Below are 5,923 nucleotides of genomic sequence, written 5' to 3' on the forward strand. Positions count from 1 at the left end.
CATCTTCAGGGCAAACCTCTGACTGCTCGCCACCCTCAGGGCAAACATCTAATTCCTCACCACCCTCACTGGAGGTCATAGCTTCAAACTGCTCATTTAAATGCAGCTCCCCTGCACCGATCTCACTGCTAGTTTCTAGATTAACAGCAGGTGTCTCTAGAATTGATTTGACCAGACTTGCCTCCGAACAACTTCTATGTGCTCTGGACAGGTGCGATGTGAACGTGGATATAACACGGAATGTCTTATCACACTGTCTGAATGGACACATAACTGTTCCACCTTCTTTAATGTGGGTTTTTAAATGGGAAAAGAACCCAGTCAGATCCTTACATCGGACATTGCACATCTCAACACTGCATATCAAGCTAAGATTGCCACTGCACAATCTAGGCTCCACCACATACTGACGTTTCTTGTGGTTCCTGTACATGTGTAATTTGAAGGCTTGGAATTTTGTAAAGGTTCTCTTACAATCAGAAATGCAACACCTGAAAGAGGAATTAGGAATGTTCCTATGTATTTTCATATGTCTTATATAAGCCAATATGGAGATGGATTCATGCGTGCAAAATTGACAAGGGAACATTTTGGGTGATAATGTGTTATGTTAACTGAAGAAAAGAAAAAAACACAACTGACAGACTACAGACAGGTGGCTCACAGACACTAGACAGGTGACTCACGTGATAACTTGACAAATAAGCTCAGCTCACACCCCTGGAAGGACTGGACACTCACCTGTGGACAGAAAAAAAGGTGTCTGACCAAACATGGCATCCCACTTGATATTCTATGTTATTGTAGTATTATAATTAGGCTATATTACAAATTATAATATGAGTAGGACCTTATGCGAGCACATTTGCTATCAATAAAAGCAAGACAGTGTGATTGCTTTGCAGCTAACTTAGCTGGTAGCTACTACTTATGTGCAGACATTTTGACATCAGATCAAACACACTGACTTAAGGTTATTATACCATAATTAGACAGTTCTAATAACTTACTAGCAATGTAGTTACAGTATAATAATTATCAATTAAAGCAAGACAAGATATTGCAATGCCACGTGGTAACACGTGCTAATGAGATTGTAAAAGCTAGCTGCTAAGTTGGCTAGCTCACACGCGACAGTGGACACACCACGTGCTGACAGTTCGGTGTCAGGACAAAGACAGTCTAATCTAGCTAATGTGATTATGTCACTATATTGTAATGTGACTATAATTGTTCTCACTTACTATCTGTATGATCTCATGAAAGGGGTTTTGCTACCAATAAATACTAGACCAGATTTCGCAATGAAACACCTTTGCAGCCACTGCTGGTATTAGCTAGTTGGTCCACATGTGCTGACATTAAAGCATTAGAGAAAATCTACTTAGTTATACCATGAATACGTTGTACTAGCAATTCGTATAATAGCTAAGTGTAATAACGGCTACCAATGAAAGCAAGACAAGATATAACGTTAGCAATAAGACACCAAATGAGCTGCTACTGGCTAGCTGACGTTACCTTTGTTCACGCACAGTGGACATGTAACGTTAAGTTAACATTACACGTGCGGACAGTTTTGGTGTCAGAGCAAACGTGGTATCCCACTCTGCAGTCTATATTTCTAGTACCAACTTACGTTATACTGCAAATATTAGACACATTACAGTTCTAGCTTTGGTGCTGCCGGTCCTGCGAACGAGGGAGCGGGCTGGTGCATACACTGGCGCTCCTATAGCTAACTGCTACCTCTCTTCCAACCTGCAAAGTGCGTTGCTCGAACGTTCCAGCTCCCAACTAACGTTACCGCGCTCAGCTCACTGTTCCTTCGATATCACTGCTCGACTGCACACGCACTTCTGACTACAAGTATCACTCCGCTGTAATGTTACGTTCTATGACTGTTAAATGAAATGGTTATGAACTTCACACCGCAAAGACGAATATATTTCCACAAATAAAGCTAGACTAACTAGCCAGCTAACATTGCGATGCTATGAGGTTATTGCTATGCAATTGTTCCCAATTAAATCAAACTAAACTACACAATTAGATACATTCAGTAAACATACAGTAGTGTGCAAAATGACATACCTGTTGACTCTTTTGCTCCTCTGCAGTGATGCCGGTAACGCGATACTAAGTATCGCGATACTCTAATCTGATTACTTTTCCCAGTAACGACTATTCTATCGCGATACTATTTCCAAATCAGTAATCTGATTAAAGTTACTTATTCGAGTGACTGTGCGTTACTATTGCGTTACTACCTCATAACTTAGGCTAAATGCAGTATTTCTTTGTAATGTTCGATAGTAAACAAACATTTATTGCTTTTCTCGCGTCTTGGGGAGTGACGTCAGTGATCACGTTTTCAACACGAGGTGCAGCAGAATCGCTCACGTGTATCACCACGCTGATTGCACAGTGTAAACAGAAGCGTATAATGGAGCGAGAACAGAGATATGCGTTAAATAGCTGGAAATATAGGGATTATTTTGAGTTTGTGTCAGCAAAGGATGACAAGAACATAAATGTTCGTTGTACACTCTGTGCTGGCAAGAAAATATTGTCCTGTGGTAAAAGCCTGAATGGTCAGGGTAGGTTTTAGGTTTTGTGAAACCCCTCCTTGCTAGTTACTGTTAAGGGGAGGCTACCCCCCCTAGACTTTGCCAATAGGCAAAAAAAGAAAGAAAATAGATATCACTATGAACACATTCCCAGTTTGTTATGTACATAAAAACTATGAAAAAATGTATTGCAAGTTTTCTGAATTTATTATTGTTTATGTTTTTTTTTTTAATTTATGTTGACACATAAGAAAACAAACTTTGCACACAGCAGATTGTGTCTATGTCCTCGTATCAGCCCATACATCAGGAAATACTGTCCATAGTCATAAAAAAATCTATTTTCGCCATGGTTTTGGTATAAAATGTACTATAAACAGGGCTATGAATGATATATCATCAAACTCTTGTGTGCAGAGAAGCAGAATATGGATAGGAAGAAATGTGGAAAGTTTGGTCTGTTTTGGTGCAAGGAAAATCCTTGTGTGTGGACAAGTGTGTGGACAAACACATAAAAACAAATTTTCGGGAAAACAGACTCAAAGTTTTGTATTGTGAAATATGAAACATTTTTATTTGAAACTGCTATTCACAAACACAAAACCTAATCAAACCATTAGCAATAAACATCCTAAACACCTGACTGATAACTGAATAACATAAACTGAACAGAAATGCACACAGGCTACAAATAGTGGCTGTTATGGAATAGAAAGTGTCTCCCTCTCTCACAAACCTCTGGCACCACCATGTAATCAGCACACAGAACTACAGCCAGCCAGCCAGCCACACACACACACACACACACACACACACACACACACACACACACACACACACACACACACACACACACACACACTTGTGTCAAGCCTAGTTACAGAACCTGGTACTGGTGTGTGAGCACATCTGCCTCTCCTGTGTGTGAGAGAGGGACAGAACCTGGTACTGGCGCCGCAACCGAGTCGGGGCTCGGATATGTGTTCGGCGGGCCCGAGCCGATTCAGGAAATATTAGAACGGCGTCTGTGGCTCGTACGGTTGCGACGCAGCGGTACTTTGACCTGAAGTGCCTAGGCCGAGAAGCCTGAATTTGAGTTATTTTTAAATGCTTTTCGGTCAGCGCGGCCGTTCCGAGGCGCAGAGACGCACCGTTTTCGACGAGGTCATTCGTAAGGGGCTTGGCACCCGTACTCTGTCGAGTTTTTTCTGCTAGGCGCGACCGAAGATGTTCGACATTTGTGAAAACCAGACCTCTAGCTCACTCAGGAGGGGAGTTATGAATTCTGGCCACAGGAGGCCATACAATGGGCTAGAGACTTGAAATCACTTTTGTCTGAAAGCTGGCATCCCACTGATGGTGTGTGTCTTTTTCTGTTCCCCTGGCTACATAGGAAGTGTCCCAAAGGTGAGCCTAAAGTTCAGGAGGTCGCCAATGTTAAACGGCTGAGTGGGGAGGGGTAGTGAGTGACTAAATTGAGTGCTGTTTGGTGATACATTGGGCTAGAGATCTGAAATCACTTTTGGCTGAAAGCTGGCATCCCACTGATGGTGTGTGTCTTTTTCTGTTCCCCTGGCTACATAGGAAGTGTCCCAAAATTGAGCCTAAAGTTCAGGAGGTCGCCAATGTTAAACGGTGGGTCACAGTGATTGACTAAATTGAGCGCTGTTTGGTGATACATTGGGCTAGAGACTTGAAATCACTTTTGTCTGAAAGCTGGCATCCCACTGATGGTGTGTGTCTTTTTCTGTTCCCCTGGCTACATAGGAAGTGTCCCAAAAGTGTCCCTAAAGTTCAGTAGGTCGCCAATGTTAAACGGCTGAGTGGAGAGGCTAGTTCCGCCTTCCGCGTCACATGGGACACGACAACCAATCACATTCGAGAATTTTCGCATCAACCAATAGAATCGCGTATTCTAAAAGAATGCAACCTATCTATTTTAGTGATTGGTTGCTGATACAAGGGGCGTTGTAAATTTTGGAAGCGGCCATTTTGAGCACAAGAAACACATCTTTCAAACAAGGCCAGGCTTGATGTATTTCAGACAGCAGCCGTTTCGGTAACACTGTGCGTAAACTACTAACTTTTGGCGAATTTATGAGGATTTTACGGACGCATGCACCACAATCAAGTAAAATAAACAACCAAATGTGTTTTTGTCGACGTTGTATTGTCACTAATATGAAAGAAAACATGTTTAGGAGGCAAAAGAGCAACTCATCTCAAAATCGGGGAAAAATGGGAAATTGCGTTTTGAGGGGGGTAGCCCCACTTAAATAAAGATTATATTTATTTTATTGTTTAAAAACAAGTATTTATGTTGGGTGAGGCAAAGAAAGACTCTTTATTTTGTTGTTTTAAGTTATTGTTTAAAGTTTAATTATGTAATTTAAGTTACTGTTAAAATAAAGTGAGTTTTGGCAAAACCAGTTTTCATTTTTATGTTGCGGGTGTGGGGGGGGGGGGGGTCGGGTGCTATAGGCAGCTGCCAATAGTAACTAAAAAAGTAACTAGTAATCTAACTTAGTTACTTTTAAAATCAAGTAATCAGTAAAGTAACTAGATTACTTTTTAAAGGAGTAATCAGTAATCAGTAATCAGAATACTTTTTCAAAGTAACTGTGGCAACACTGCTCCTCTGGGATGCTGAGTGCTGTCAAAATTATGAAAATCCCGCTGAATTTCAAACGGCTGTAGAGCATGAATACGACCTAAATACCCACAATGCATAGCTTTCCACTGTATTTTACTGTAAGGTGAAGAAACGGTTAATTACAGTGAGATTCCGCTGTAAATTTACAGCAATTTTTTACAGTGTAGGCTATGTCTTATATGCTGTTGGCATTGTGTTTACTTGCGCTCTAAAAAATGTGCCTATATAATACAAATTATTATTATTTAGCTTTTGCTTTTTTAAAATAGCCCATCAAATAGCCCATCTGTTTCTTATGCCCTGGCTACCATTAAGCATGTTTTCCTCTTGTCCCGTCCATCCTGTCTCTCATAAAGACTCGTATCGTAGTAAGAATCTACAGTTGCCTATTACGTCTTAATTAAATGGACAATGTTTTGTAAACTGATATGAGCCTCTAAATATCGTTTTCCATCTGACAGTGCAACGTGACACGCGCGCTCTTGGGAAAAAGCCTGGTTGCCGTATAGCTAAATAGAAATTAATTGATTCATTCGTGCTTTTTTTTATTCGATTGGATTTATGTATTTATGTATTTTTCATTTACCTGCAACAAACCTTGCAGTGTAAAAAAAGCTAAAAGCTATTTTGCTTCTTTGATTCGTGCCGATTTATTTTGAAGTAGGCTACTTTGTGACAAAACTGTTTTTGTATATAAACT

This window comes from Nansenia antarctica, assembly GCF_963989245.1.
Source record: "Nansenia antarctica genome assembly, chromosome: 2".
Lineage (NCBI taxonomy): Eukaryota > Metazoa > Chordata > Actinopteri > Argentiniformes > Microstomatidae > Nansenia > Nansenia antarctica.